This window comes from Panthera onca, chromosome B4 (assembly GCF_046562875.1).
Source record: "Panthera onca isolate mPanOnc1 chromosome B4, mPanOnc1 haplotype 2, whole genome shotgun sequence".
In the NCBI taxonomy this organism is placed as follows: domain Eukaryota; kingdom Metazoa; phylum Chordata; class Mammalia; order Carnivora; family Felidae; genus Panthera; species Panthera onca.
The window spans coordinates 38941952-38957594 of record NC_138345.1 but is presented as its reverse complement, the minus strand read 5'-3'; the positions used below and the strand labels follow the sequence as shown (position 1 = coordinate 38957594).

Here is a 15643-nt window from a genome sequence, read left to right as displayed (position 1 = left end):
GCAAAGGACTTGTACATGAAAAACTATAAAACTTAGCTGATAGAAATTAAAGATAAATAAATGGAGAGACATACTGTGTTTGCAGATTGGAAGACATAATATTGTTAAGCTAACAATACTACCCAAAGTGGTCTAGACATTCAACATAATTTGTGACAAAATCCCAGTGATATTGATATATAAAATATATAATATGGAATATAGTGTGTGTGTGAAAATAGAAAAACCCATCCTAAAGTTCATATGGAATCTCAAACAACCCTGAATAACCAAAACAATCTTGAAAAAGAAGATGAAAGACTTGAATTTCCTGACTTCAAAACTTACTACAAAAGCTACAGTAATTAAAACAGTGTGGTATTGATATAAAGACAGACATATAGACCAATGGAACAGAATAGAGAGCCCATAAATAACCTTTCAAATGTATGGTCAAATGATTTTTAACAAGGGAACAAAGACTATTCAATGGAAAGGACAGAATTTTCCACAGATGATGCTAGGAAGACTGGATATCCACATCCAAAAGAATGAAATTAGAACCTTATTTTGTACTGTATTTAAAAAATTAACTCAAATGGATCAAAGACAATAAAGAGCTAAAACTACACAGCTTTGGGGTGTCTGGCTGGCTCAGTCAGTTAAGTGTCTGACTTTGGCTTAGGTCATGATCTCATGGTTCATGAGTTCGAGCGCCACTTTGGGCTCTCTGCTGTCAGCACAGAGCCTGGTTTGGATCCTCTGTCCCCTTTTCTTTCTGCCCTGCTCCTGCTTGCACACACACACTCTCTCTCGAAAGTAAATAAACACTTAAAAAATAAGAATAGAATAAGCTATACAGCTTTTAGAAGAAAACCTTCTTCTTTTAGGGGAAACCTTCATGACATTAGATTTGGCAATGATGTCTTGAATATGACACCAAAAGCACAGGCAACAAAAGAAAAACTAAGTAAATTGAGCTCAATTAAAATTAAAAACTTTTGTGCATCAAATGATACTAGGAGACTGAAGTGACAACCCACAGAATGGGAGGAAAAAAATGCCAATCACATAACTGATAAGGGATTAATATCCAGAATATATAAAGAATTCCTAAAACTCAACAACAAAAACCAAATAACCCAATTGAAAAATGGTCAAAGAACTTGACTAGACATTTCTCTATAGAATGTATACAAATGGCCAATAAGCACATCAAAAGATGCTCAGCATCACTAGTCATTAAGGAAATGCAAATCAAAAAACCCCAATGAGATACCATTTCATAACCAATTAAAATAGCTATTATCAAAATAAAAATAAACAGAAAATAAATGATAGAGAGCTTGTGGAGATATTGGAGCACTTATGCATTGCTTGGTGGCATGTAAAATGGTCTAGCTACTATGGAAAGCGGTTTGGTGGTCCTTCAAAGAGCTAAGCATAAAGTTACCATACGATCCAGCGATTTCACTCCTGGATATATATGGAAAGGAATCAAAAGCAGGGACTCTAACAGATACTAACATGTCAACGTTCATAGTAGCAGTATTCACAATAGCCAAAAGGTGGAAACAACCCAAGTCTGCATCAACAGAGAATGAACGAAGTATGGTGTATACATATAACAGACATTTATACATATAATAGACCATAAAAGGTAATGAAATTCTGATATACACTACAACATAGATGAATCTTGAAGGCATTTTGCTAAGTGAAATAAGCCAGAACAAAAGGGCAAATATTGTATGATTTTACTTATCTGAGGTACTTAGAATAGACAAAGTCACAGAAACAGAAAGTGGAATAGAGGTTACCAGCACTGGATGGGGTGGATGTGTGGAGATTTATTGTTTATTCATTTGTTAATTTTATGGGAATTTATTATTTAATGAGTACAAAGTTTCTGTTTAGGGTTATAAAAAAAATTGTGGAAATAGTGGTAATGGTTGCACAGCATTGTGAATTTATTTAATGCCACTGAGGTGTACACTTGAAAATGGCCAAAAAGTATATTTTACTATAATAGAAAAATATATGGGGGGTGAGGGAAGAGACAGAGAGAGAGAGAGAGAGAGAGAGAGACTAAGTTATCAACGGTGAACGATTAGAGTGTCCCTCAGTACTACCGCTTCCTTCGCCCAAGCTGGCCTGGTACAGACTATCTCCAAATGACTTGACAAATGTTCCCTGGTCATAATACCTGCAGACAATAGGGAAGAAGAAGGGAGAAAGAAAGATCTCACCCAATGTCTGACTCTGGCTGGCTCCTGATTGGAGAGGGGTCTCTGGTTAGGATACAGGGACCCCTAAGGGATGGATTTTTATCTTTCAACCTTGATAAGTTAATCCTTCACCTTCTGGAGTTGCCCACTTGCTATCTCCGCTCCTTTCACAAAGCAACTGTGAAATGAGGGTCTCAGACCAGACTTAAAGAAGCCCCATAAGTTTTCAAGACCATCACATCCCTCACAGCCCCTGTATCCATGCATCTCTAAATGAATCCACATTTTCCAGTCTTCTGTTTTACCTTTGCCTTAACATCTAAATAATAGGGGTTGAGCATCCATTTCAGCACCATGGGAAGCCAGAGTCTTTCCCAGAGTCCTCTCCAATATTTCCCATGATCCTGCTTGTGAGTTTATATCCTCATGGCCATATTTACCTTCTAATTCTTGCACTTAGGAAATTCTTGATTCTCACTTACATTTTGCTCCCTACCCCCACACTAGGGCAGCTGTTCTTCCAAACCCCTGTCTTGTCTACTGTTCAGACTACAGCTGATTTTTCTTCCCCTAGAGCAACATGAACACACAGCTATTGTGCTTAACAGACTTTCCCAAGGGCTAGAAATAGCTAGCTGGTTGGCACAAGGAAGGAAAAAAACTACATACTGAAGGTCAGACACCACTGTTTCTAGAAACTTGTTGGCCCTTTTCTTATAGGGAAGATTTTTCACTGGCCATGCCCACACTTAGTTGCTGAGGATCCTTTCTCTGAAGACCCTTTCAACTATCTACTCTCTTTTAAGGTCCCAACCTTGTGCAATTTCAAAATGTCTGTTTAGCAGCTCATAAAGCAGTCTTACTTTTAACCTCCAGCATCCCGCTGAACGCTGAGATCTCCCTTTGCACATCTAAAAATCCCTTTAAGGAATATTCCTCAACCCTGTTCGGTACACAAAGAACAAGAGAAACTCTGAAATTACATCTTCTTTAAAGAATCACATCTTTAATCTTTAATCACATCTTCTCTCTAAATCGCATCTTGGGAAGGCAAGACTTACTCATCCACAAACCAGAGCCAATCCCAGAGGCTGTGGAATTCTCTTCCCATCACATGTTCCTCTGGGTTTTAGCAAAACTGGAGATAGGGACTCAGCCTAGCTGGGGCACTGTAAGGGCTTCCATGGATGACAAGGGTTGTTGGGTTATCTAGACAAAGGTGTTTGGGGCTGTAGACAAGCAAATGTGCAATCCTGGGCCCTGATCACTGTAGGGTGAGCCAGGCAAGAATACTCAGGGATGGTGCCCAGTGAGATCAAGTTCTTGACCTGTCACTTCCTTCTGTGTATAGAGACTCTTCGGGTAAAGCGAGTCTCAGATTGTGATTGAGCAGGTTATGGAGAAAAGGAAATTCATCTGGACTGAAAGGTTCTAGAGGGAAATGGTGTCATTGCCAATGTTGGAAGAAGTAGAACCAGGAGAGAGGCCAATCTCACTCTGCTTGAGTAATGAAGACATTCTGGCAATGCCACAGGATGGACACATGGGATAGAATGGAGAATGCAGAAACAGACCTGTGCAGATTTAGAACTTTGAAAAGTGACAGAGGTGGCATGGCTGATTGAGGGGAAAAGGGGAGCTCTTCAACAAACAAAGCTGAAAAAAATGATTATCCATATGGGAAAAGAGGAAATATATTCCCTATCTCACACCATATAAAAATAAACAGTTTCAGATTGACTTAACTGTCAAAGAGAAAAGTTTAAAAAAACTTTTAACTTTAGATTTCAAATCCTAGATTTAAAAGAACACATGAATGAGTATCTTTTAGACCTTGGGGTAGGGAAAAGTTTGTCAAACAAATACAGAAAGTGTTAATCTTAGAGATATTAAAACAACATCAAATGAAACTTCATTAAAGAAACTGAAAAGACAAATTACAAACAGGTTGGCTTAAAGAATATACAAAGAACTCCTATAAGTCAATAAGAAAAGCATAAACAGCCCAGTAGAAAAATGGGCAAGAGACATGGACAGGCATTCACAGAAGAGGAAACATAAAGCCAATGAACAAACTCAACCTCATTAGTGATCAGAGAAGTGCATCCATTCATTTGGAAACTTTAAGAATTTGACCCAGTGTTGGAGAGGATGTAGGTCCACACATCTCTCATTGCCTATGGGTGTGTAAATTGTTACAACTACTTTGGAAAATCTTCCCATATGCCACCACATAGTAATTTCACTCCTAGTTACATAGACAAATTTTTCACACCCACCAAAAGACATTTCATGGCAATATTGCTCACAATAGCAGTGATAAGAGAATAGATTGTAACATGAATAATTCATACAATAATATTATACAGTGTTCGAAAGGAATGAACCACAGTGACACACAATGTGGATCAACCTTACTATCATATTCAGTGCAAAAGTAAATCCCAAAATATAATTTATGACAATTATACTCATTTTACAAAATTAAAAAAAAATAAATATAAGAATACATATAAACTGGATAAAATAATGTAAAAAGGAAAGCAGGAAATGATGCTTCTGGAATTTAGTATATTGGTTACATTACATTGGTGGAGGAGGCAGGGAGGATAGGATGAAGAAAAACCACGTGCTGGGTGGTATGTTTCTGGGAGTTTGTCTTTAAAAATAAAAATGAAACAAAACAGCAAAGAAACCCAAGTAGGGTTGTGCATGAAACAAAGATAAGAGTGTATCAAGAAGTAAGTATTATGATTAGTACAGTTCAGTGCAACTGAAATCTACTTAAGGAAATAAAAGGGGGTGGGGAAAATTAAGTGTGATTGTAGTGGAAAAGCTGAGGGTTTCTAATGAGAAGATCCCAGTGTGTAACTTTGGGAAAGTAGTGTAATCACTCAGAGGCTCTGATTCCTGCTCCATACGATGGGTGAGAGTACCAAACGCTACACCAAATAGGTTTGTTGTGAGGGTTAATAAGAACCTGAATATGAAAGCCATGTGTCTGTCCAGTGCCCAAAACTGCACCAACAGTGTCTGCCTCTTGACGTTCCCCTCTGCTGTGCACACAATCCGCACATTTGTGTGCATGAAGATTAGGGTATAGCGGATACTAGGGACACCTTAATGAGAAGTCACAGAAGATCAATAATCAGAATGAGGGGAAGCAAGGGTAGCCCAGCTCCTCTGTCTGGGTGATAATTAGGTTGGGGATTTGGAGGCTGATTAAACATATCAAAGCCTGTGTTTTTTCTCAAGAGTGAAGCGCCCCCCTACCTCCTCCTTTATAATCTTTTGTATCCCAGCAATGCCCTGGTGGTGATGTCAGTCAGAAAGTACTTTGTTTTTTAATTTCAGGTTTTAGAGGCAGCTTAGCATGGTGGAATACACATAAGCTTCTGTAGCAGATTGCTAGGGCTTCCTCATTTCTGATTTTCCTCTTTCCTGAACACAGAGGAGTCAGGTGGGGGCATGTGAGTGATCAGTTCACAGAATATGGGTGGAAGTGACACCGTCCCGTCATGTTCACGTCTAGCCGTGGAAGCTCCGCACAACCTTCCAGCCCCCTCTTCCTCCGATAGACGGATCGTAAAGGCCACACGTCAGGGTGGAGGAAACCAGATGGAAAGAGACAGGGTTGCTGAATGGCGTCAAGGAGGGCAACAACTCTGGAGAGACGCTCAGACCTGTAGCAGCTTTTGGATGGGTGAGAAATAGACTTGCATTACCTGTATATGTATATATGGCCACTGACATTTCAGAGTTACTTGTTACACAGCATAGTTTAGCTTAGCTTAATACAACTTGTTCTCAGATTGTCTTGGGTTTGAATGCTGATTCTGTCATTTATAGGCTGTATGACCTGGAACAAATCCCTTAACGAACCTGATCCTTGTTTCTTTGTCTTACAATGGTAACAATATTTAATTGTGCTATTCTTATCAAAGTAAAATAAATGAATGTATTAATAATTCCTTTCATGGTGTCTGACACAGAGCTCTCATAACTCATGGCTATTATTATTACTACTACTGCTAGGCTCTATGCTGGGCGATAAAGTGTAAGATGCATTCTTCCTTCCTTAAGGCAAATAGATTGTATTTGGGAAAATAGCCCATGTGCCCAGGAGAACTTAACAATTACAAGAGTCTGTCGATACAACTGAACACACAGTCGGTGCTATTAGCACAAGCACACTAGGACAAGGTCAGGGGCTACTACAGGACGCATGCTGAGTCTACGAGGACTTGCACTTCTTGAGTCCTCTAAAACAGCAGGTGCAAATAGGAGCTACCAAGTCACCATCTGTGCCTGCCTGAGGATCTAGCTGGCACGGGATGGTGAGAATCTTTGGCCACGACTGGATGATCTGATTAAAAGATTCACAAGGCCTGCACAGATGTGGACCTAAAGAAAGGAGAAGGCAGCGAGGTTTGGGAACCCTACATGTGGCCGACCTGGTGTCAGTGGAATGAATCTAAGGACTTACAAAGCTCTTCCAGCCCTAAGAGGCTAAACTCTGAGCCACAGCTATAGAAGCCGGAGATGTGTGTGGCCCTTTGCTGAGCTGGGAAAAACCTTTCCTTCAGAGCTTGGAGGCCATTTGAGAGCCCAGAGTAGACCAGGCAAGAAAGGAGCCAGAGGTAGCCCCTGGGTCATTAAGGATCCAGTTCCTGTTTTTATTAAGGGTCTGACAGATAAGACTCAGAAGCCTGGACCAGGGCCAGGCCGCAGGGATGTGGCGTGGGTTGCCAGGTTAGTGTTCAGAAGTCGAGAAGCTGTGAGAGCCCTCACTGGGTGATCATAATTGCACATCTATTAAGTATGCATTACAGCATGTGAGGAAAAAAAGCAGGTTTCCCCCACCTATCATCTCCCCACCTTTGTCAAAGGAAACTGAAAGCAAATTTATGACACACAGATTTGACCAGAGCTTCAGAGACAGAAACGTTTGAGAACTTTTGGGGCATGGAGACTTCGCTTTCACATCTAGAACAACTTTGTCAGATCTCTTAATACCATCTGCCCAAATCTCAGCCATATGAGTCATTTTCTGTATGGTCAACTCTGAACAATTTAAGCCAAAACCAGGGGCTGCACTCAAATGGTGCTCCTGCAAAGACCCATATTTGGAAAAGCACTTTCTTTGTTCTTTTCAGACCATTTCTTCAAGCTACTGTGCAGCCCTAGTCCCATGCTCCATGCTTACAGATTGGGAAACTGAGGCCTGGAAGGGGTGATGTGTGTGGGTCATCTCACAGCAGGTTAGATGATATGAATAAACCCAAAATAATCTTTTTAGACCAACGTTTCCTGAAGAGGTTCATGCAGCTGCTGGTCAGAATCTTGGTTTCATCATCTTTAAAAGGGATGATGTTGCATGTATTCACAGGGATGCTATGGGGTTCCACGGAGGCTATCACAAAGGGAAGCATCCAGCTCAGCGCATAGTACATGGCAATAGTCCTTCCGGATGAATAGAATCTGAAATGTGAATTTCCAAGGAAGAGGCAGGACCACCCACTGGGACAGCATCATCCCGATGACCACAGCTCGTTTATGGCATATTGGTATCGTCCCTCTTTCTTCTTCCTTCCTGGAAGCTCCTCAGTCTCCCTGTGTCTCTGTGGTTCCATGTAATGGACGTGCTGACTTTGTGTTTGAGGGAGTTGTTCCTTGGTCCCTGGGAATGGATTTTGGAGTCAAAGTAAGAATACCTTTTCCTTCAGCTTGGGTTTCTTGGCATGGTTATGGGAGGTTGGTCAAGTGGGAGTGGTCAAGGACAGGCTAAGGGGCCTTGCAGCTCTAAAGACCACACCTACAGCCAGCATGTAGGATTCAAATCAGGATAAAGGTGCTGGGGCTGGAGAGGACCACATTGTGCCATCTATCCCCACCAGGAACTCTTCTCCAGCCAGTTAACTCTTCATTTGTGAAATGTGGATAATCACACCCATCTGGCAAGGTCTTTGCACAGACTTGAGAAAATGCCTGACACATATCAGGCCCTCGGTAACTGATTTTGATGATGTCTGTGTGTTGAGTACCAAAGGTAGTGCTGGACACTGTACATAGTAGGCTTGCCCGACTCCTGCTCTCAGATATCTGGTAGGGGTGATGCAGCACAGGTGTCCTCACTTTCATGTGTCAACACCTTAATAGGGGAAGACAACAATTAGGTCCCCCCAGGATGTCTTTTCTCCAGGCTAACGTATACCTGGCTCCTCAGCTGTTGTTCACTTGAACTGGTCCTCTCCCTACTCTGCCCATATGTTTAAGATGAGCCCAAATGTGTCAGTGCCCTCCTTAAGATGGGAACCTGGAACTTAACACTGTTCTTCATGAGAAAGATCACCAGGGAAGTCCCCATGTTTTATTACAGACCCATTGGAAGTTAATACCAAGCACACTAAATGACTTACTCCAGAGATGCACAGTAAGATTTCTGGAGATAGGGGACTCAATGAATAAACAAAAAATACATTTCCTCACAGGAGGTAGGGAGGCTTCTGGGGTTCTAGAATATTCTATTCCTTTTTTAAAATATTTTTTTTAAGTTTATTTATTTTGAGAGAGAGCAAGAAACAACAGGAGGTGTGGGACAGAGAGAGAGAGAGATTTCGAAGCAGGCTCTGCACTGTCAGCGAGGAGCCTGATTTGGGCCCAAACCCACAAACTGTGAGATCATGACCTGAGCAGAAACCAAGAGCCCAATGTTAACCGACTGAGTCACCCAGGTGTCCCTAGAATGTTCCATCTCTTGACCTAGGTGATGGTTACATGAGTTATCCATTTTTTAACATTTATTTATTTATTTTTGAGAGAGAGAACCAGCACGGGAGGAGGAGGAGGGGGAGGAAGAGGATGAGGAAGAGAGAGAGAGAGAGAGAGAGAGAGAGAAAGCAGGGGAAGGACAGAGATAGAGGGAGACAGAAAATCCCAGGCAGGCTCCATGCTATTGGTGTAGAGCCCCATGTGGAGCTCGAACTTACCTGAGCTGAAATCAAGAGTCAGATGCTTAACTGACTGAGCCACCAAGGAACCCTAAGTATTCATTTTTTTAATACTTCATTGAGCTAGACATTTTTTTGAGCTGAACATTTTAAAATAACAGTTTTATTGAGATACAATTCACATATCATAGAATTCATCCATTTAAATTATACAATTTAATAGTTTTTAGTATATACAGATATATACAATCACTTACTATAGTCAATTTTAGAAACTTTTCATCACCACTAAAAGAAACTGTACCCTTTAGCTATCACCTTCCTATAGCCCCCTCCTTCTCAGACTTAAGCAATTACTAATCTACTTTCTGTCTCTGTAAATTTTCCTATTCTTCACATTTAGTATAAATGGTATCATATAATATGTGGTCTTTTGCAACTGGCTTTTTTCATCTAGCATAATATTTTCAAGATTCATCTGTATTGTGGCACAAATCAGTACTTTATTTTTTTTTTATGGCCAAATATTATTCCATTGTGTGGATATACCACTTTTATTTATCAATTCATCAGCTGGTAGATATTTGGGTTGTTTCCACCTTATGGCCCTTATGAATAATGGGCTATAAGATTAATGTGCAAGTGTTTGTGTAGAAATGTTTCCATTTCTCGTGGGTATGCCCCGAGGAGTGGAAGTGTTGGGTCATATGATAACCCTTTGCTGAACTTTTTGAGAAACTGCCAGAAAACAATTTCCACAGGGGGTGCACAATTTTACTTTCCCACGAGCAGCATATGAGGGTTTTGACTGCTCCACACCCTCACCAATACTTGTTGTTATCTGTCTTTTTGATTATAGCCATCCTAGTGGGTGTGTGGTGGTATCTCGTTGTGGTTTCATTTGCATTTCCCTGATGACTAATTATCTTGAACATTTTGATTTATGTACTTTTCTTAATATACGTCCTACTTTAATAAAAAAAAAAACAGTGTATTTTTAAAATACACTCGCTTCTTGACCCCTGATACCCATAAAAATTGCTCAGTTCTGAAAATACGGAACCCAGAACTTCTGGAGGCTAGAGATTTTGCATCTCCCAGATGGAATTCACCTCTGGGGGTAACCAAGTCATTTTGGGACCAAGCTAGACTGGAGCTGCTCTCTTTCCCAGTAAGAAATTTCCCCTGGATCATACACAGAAAGGCGCCAAATGTACCTGTGTACAGGTATGTATTTTTCCCCTTATACTCAGGTCAACTCGGGTTGTGAAATGGAGTGGAAGGCTTGTATTCAGACATGGGTCAGCTATCTGAAAGACTATGTGGCACTGGACAAGGACTTGAGTCCTTGTCTCTTCATCAAGGCACAAAGTCCAGGACAAGAAGATTGATGCACTTGATCCAGACATGGAACTTGAGAAGAGAATCATCCCTAGATCAAATGAAAGGTAATCCTTAACAACATGTGTTACTTGTCCTACTTTACATGTGGGGAACCTGAAGCTTAGAGCAGTAATTCACTCAAGCCTCAAAGTAACTTAGTCTGCAAAAAGCCTTACTTTTCAATTCCTCCCCTCCTTAGATGGTAGAGTGAAAGCTTGGTGCCTTGACATTACCCCCTGGGTACACAGCTGCGTTTTCAAGGCAGCCTGATGACCTGGTCTCTGTAGCCCATGTTTTAGTTCTGGGGCCAACCACTGCCATGCACGCCTCTGGTCACTTAGGCTATTCTTCCTCTGGTGAACCTGTGTGCTGGGTTCTTTCTTTTCCTCCTATTGGGTGCAAGGTCTTCAACATTTCTCTAGTTTCATTCCAGCACTAGGTACCAGTATTTTTTGAAAGTTAAGGGAGGTATGTTAGTTGGGTTCCCTAGGAAACCCTCTACTGAGGTAGAGTTAAGAGTGCAAATGGTTTTGGGGGAGTATGTGTGAAAGAAGGGGAGCAAGCAGAATTGGGCAGAGGGACCCATAAGATGCACACCTAAAGTCTCTGCCAGCTCGATGGGGAGTTGCAGAGCAAGGACTGCCTACCGAAGGAGTCCCACATTGGTGTGAAATCACTGGGTCTTTATATGACCACCTGTCCCCACCTGGCTCCTCCAAGGAAGTTGAAGTGGATTCTGAGGAAGCTAAAATCTGGCACCCATTAGCTAGACACACTCTTCAAGTCCTTTCTTAAAAAAGGAGCTGAGCAGTACATGTCCTCATTTGCCAGCAGTCCAGACAAAGCCAGACATTCCTACAGGAATCAGTTATTGTCTGGCTAGCTCAGAGAATGGCCTGGAATTCTGGAAAAATGGACTACAAACCTGGGCTATAAACTGAAGAGCATGTTGATTCCAATCTCCCACCCCTCCTTTTTTGTGGGTCACATCATGAGTGGTGTGTCACTGGGCTAGAAGGATTCTGCAAGGTCCTTTGGGCCTCAGTATTCAAGGACTTGGGGACAGGTGAGTTACCTCGTGTCCTTTATGCTGTCACACCTATGTGAATTCAGGTCTCTGCTGTAGGCCACAGTCACGATGGTCATCGTCACCATTTTCCCATAAGCACTTTACCCAGCATCAACCAGCATTCTTAGAATACCAAATTGAACTAGAGTAGAATACAAAAGGAAGATTCTAGTTCACCTTGTCTTGGAGAAACTTCTTGTATTTGGAACAATCACATGCTATGCCAAATATAGAATGAATACAGTGACCTCCTGGGTTCTGTGATCCTAGGTTCCCAATTTCCCCTCTATAGAATGGGAATTACTATGACTGCCTCGAGCCTCACCCTGAAAGGGCTATAGAGACTTCAATGGCATAATGGAGGTGGAAGCCTTTGAGCACCTCATTCCAAAGTTATCAGAGCATCTTTTGCCTAAGGCTCTTGAAACCTCTTAAAAGCACCACCACATTTTCATCATACAAAAATTGCCCAAGAGAGATCTCCCTCATTACCAGCACTTGGTGGGAATCTGGCATTCATCCTCACAATTCCCCTATGATCACAGAGTCTTACCACAAAGGGCATCTTTCTGCTAGTTTATCTGCAGAACGGTCTGGGGCAGAAGGCAAAAGCACCAGACTATCTCGCTTGCCTCCCCGCCTCTGCTGGGGCCCAGGCAACGTTCACCAGTGTGGTCCCCAGAACTCTGGTCTCCTTGGCATAGTTATTTTGTTCGCCAAGCTAACGTTTATAATTTTACTTCCTACTGAGGACACATTGAGAGAATTTTTGCCCACTGTTCAAATTCATGGGACTAATATGTTACTGGGAAGATGTCCAATGTCCAGGGGGAACAGGGGAAGCAGAAGACAAAGCCTGCTAAAGCGGGAAGGGACTTGCCTTCACTTCCTCATTCACAGGTGAAGCAGACACGATGAGCAGGTGCCCAGCCGGGCTGGACTCTGTTCACCTGATTGAAGTATACTGGTTCTGACTTCAAAGGTGTTGAGTGAGGTGGTAAGAACTTGGGCTTTAGAGTGATGGGTTCTGGCTCTGCCACTTACTAAGACTGGGCAAGTGACTTAATCATGAAGAACCTCAGTCTCTTCAGCTATAAATTAGAGATCATAACTCCCACCCTGCAGGATTGCTATGATGAGAGATAACATATGAAGAGTAACTGGATTATAATAGATACTCAATAAGTGGTAATTATTAAAATCATTACATTTTCTGCTATAAATTCAAAAAGTACTTATTGAACATTTACTCTATTCACCCATCTTTTCAAACATCCATTCATTCCAAAAACATTTCTGAGCTCAAGATTATGCTGAGGTCAGTGAGGGGTCCTACCGAGAAATAGAAAGCAGGCTCCTTGAGTACAAGAAACTCAAACTTTGACTGGAAAATAATAAATTAGAAAAGAATAGAATTATAAAATGGAAGCCATCACACCTTCTTGACTGTGCTGTGGGAGTTAAGTGGGTAAGCCTGCAAGCTTGGCCTCTGGCCCCAGGCAGACTTAATGGGTAGCCCGACTAGAGTTGCATCTTACATGGGGAGAGAGGCAGAGTCAGCCAATCTACTATGAATCTTGGAAGCATGGGTTTTAGGTCCCCTCACCTAGAAGGGCTTCTTCCAAGGCTCTGTACCTAATTTTGTTTTTCTTGTCTATAGAGGCCCCCCCTCCCCCCCCGCAAATTGCACAAACTTCAAGACCCACAAACCCTGGATTATCTCTCATGGAGGACTGAGTTTTAAAGTCAGAAGATAAAGTAGGAACTGACAAGCTCATGTCTCGCAGCATGCTCTTGGAAAGCACACAGGAGAAGTGAAGAATCAGGATACCCTGAGATCTGAAAGGAAGGTATGAATCAAGTCAAGCTGAACAGTGGAGCAAGAATTTGAAAGTTGGAAGCCTCTTGGACTAAGAAAAGATAAAGGTGCCAGGTGGTGAGGAATGTGAGGGCAGGGAACTATACTTTAAACAGAATACTCATACAATTTTCACATTACATGTGCAAGAATAGTGTATAATGCATAATGGTGGAACCATGTTTGGAGTCACACTGATCTGGGCTCTACTTATTTGAACTCCATGACTTAGGACAGGTCAAGGAACATCTTAGAATTTCAGTTTCATTTGTAAATCATAATAGTAATACTTATCTCGAAAGTATTACTTTTGGAATTTTAAGTTATAAAATTAAGGAGATATTTTTCTGAAAATGATTTGTAAACTGTAAAGAGTTCTGTTTACCAATATTGGTTCTAATTCATTTTGCTCACACTGTAGAAAGAATGTCCTTGTTCACCAACCTGATAATAGTGGAAGGACCCTTAGGGGGAAAACAAACAAAGAAACAAACAAACCCAGCTCTGGTACTCTCAGAGTAAAAGCTCCAGCTTATTACATACTTGTGAGCAATTCCCTAATTTCTCCAATCCTCAGTTTCTCTATCTAAATCATGAAACACCATGTGAGGTAATATCTTGATCAGATTTATCTTTAAGTTCCTTGGGAGGAAATAAATGAAAATATCCAATTCACTTTCCTTATTCGGACCTTTACTAGAATTTGGAAAGGAGACTCTCTCAAGCCTTTGAGCAACGGGGAAGACCGCTGAGTGTCACAACCCACCTTGGGCTGGACTGTAATGAGAAGGACAATTGATTGAGTGCTAGCTGTTGGACATATGGTTTTGCCTCAGCCTCGTAACAGGCTAGTATGTTTGACATTACGGCTTATATTATACAGATGAGGAAAATGGGGCTCAGAATATTTGAGCAAATACTTCAGTTCCCACCTCTAGTAAATGGAGGAGCAGAACGTCAGACCCAGATCAATGCTGGAACCTCCTTTTCCTGGTGTCCCCAGTTGACCTGCAGCTCCTTTGTGTCCAGGACAAGGAGGATTGAACCTATGTTCTACAGGAAGTCAGGCCTGTGACAGGTAAGATGACATGAGGCTAAGCCTCTTGTAGACTCCAGCACAGTGTGAAATTGCTAGTTATTATTTTTAAAGCAGAGAGAAACTTTCCACCCATGCTCTTACAGAGGCAGTTGGCTTCAAGGTCTGATGGTTTTTGTCACCCTTGCCTTTTCTAGATCAGTGTCCAAAGTAAGAGACTCTGTCTTCCTGTATGTTGTGGCTGTTTCTGTTAAGCAGTGTCTTCAAAGGTCTAATGAAGGAGGCCACCATGGTGCCTGCATGTCACAGAAAGAATGTGGGCTCACATCTTCACAATGGCAGAGATAGGTACAAAAGCAAAGACCACATCAATTTTGGAGCATTTCCACCTGTGATGTTTGACATCCTTCAGGCACGGTCTGAGAGAGGGACTGGACCAGCATCTTCTGAACATTGTATTGTGGGGGAAAGACACAGATATGAGGAGCTCTTCCCCCTGCAGATACACCTGTGGCACGAGCCACCCTTCCCCCATCCCCTAAGGCAGAGTCTCCTCTCCATCCCGTGCACACCCTTGTTGGTTTATAGGTCCCCACTATTAGATGAGTAATAAACAGTAGGATATAAGCTTCCCTTCTGGCCAATCCCAGAGCTAAAGTAACATGTTCAAACACCCTGTTATTATTATTACCAATGATAATAAGAGGAATAATGAGCAAGAATTGCTTTTATTAAATAAATCAGGAAAATGCACTTTACAACATGTTCCAGAGACATGTCAAGAGGCTCTCTAAATGTCTGGATGGTGTTGGAGCTTGCGTTGCTCACCATTATGAGGGAGTTTTTCTACAATTACTGGTCTCTCAACAGCAGGTTAGGACTCATCTTATAAATATATAATAACATAAACGGGCTTTCTGTTTATCAACTACTATCTTATAAGTGTGTGCTTTCCTCCTATAAATCCCCTTTTTTAATAGGTGCATTTTTGAAATGATACCATAATTGTAGCCATTTAAAGACTAAGATATTTAACCTTGATCTGTTGCTATTTTTGTCAGTTTTGGAATTAAAAGGAAAATCTTAGTTTCCTCAGCTCTCTAACCTTCTTTAGGGTCAAGTGCAGTGATCTGAGCATGC

The 15643-nt window shown here is 41.5% G+C and overlaps 1 long non-coding RNA gene across 2 annotated transcripts; it reads left to right on the top strand.

Moving 5' to 3' along the window:
• Positions 1-855: 855 nt before the first annotated feature.
• LOC132694867 (uncharacterized) lies at positions 856-15266 on the top strand. 2 transcript variants are annotated; one of them, XR_014137913.1, is made up of 5 exons: positions 856-5910; positions 7597-10605; positions 12510-13459; positions 14168-14545; positions 14701-15266. It is a non-coding gene; the product is annotated as an uncharacterized LOC132694867 (long non-coding RNA). The 2 variants fall into 2 exon arrangements; XR_014137912.1 differs by having other exon boundaries at positions 14168-15266.
• Positions 15267-15643: the final 377 nt, after the last annotated feature.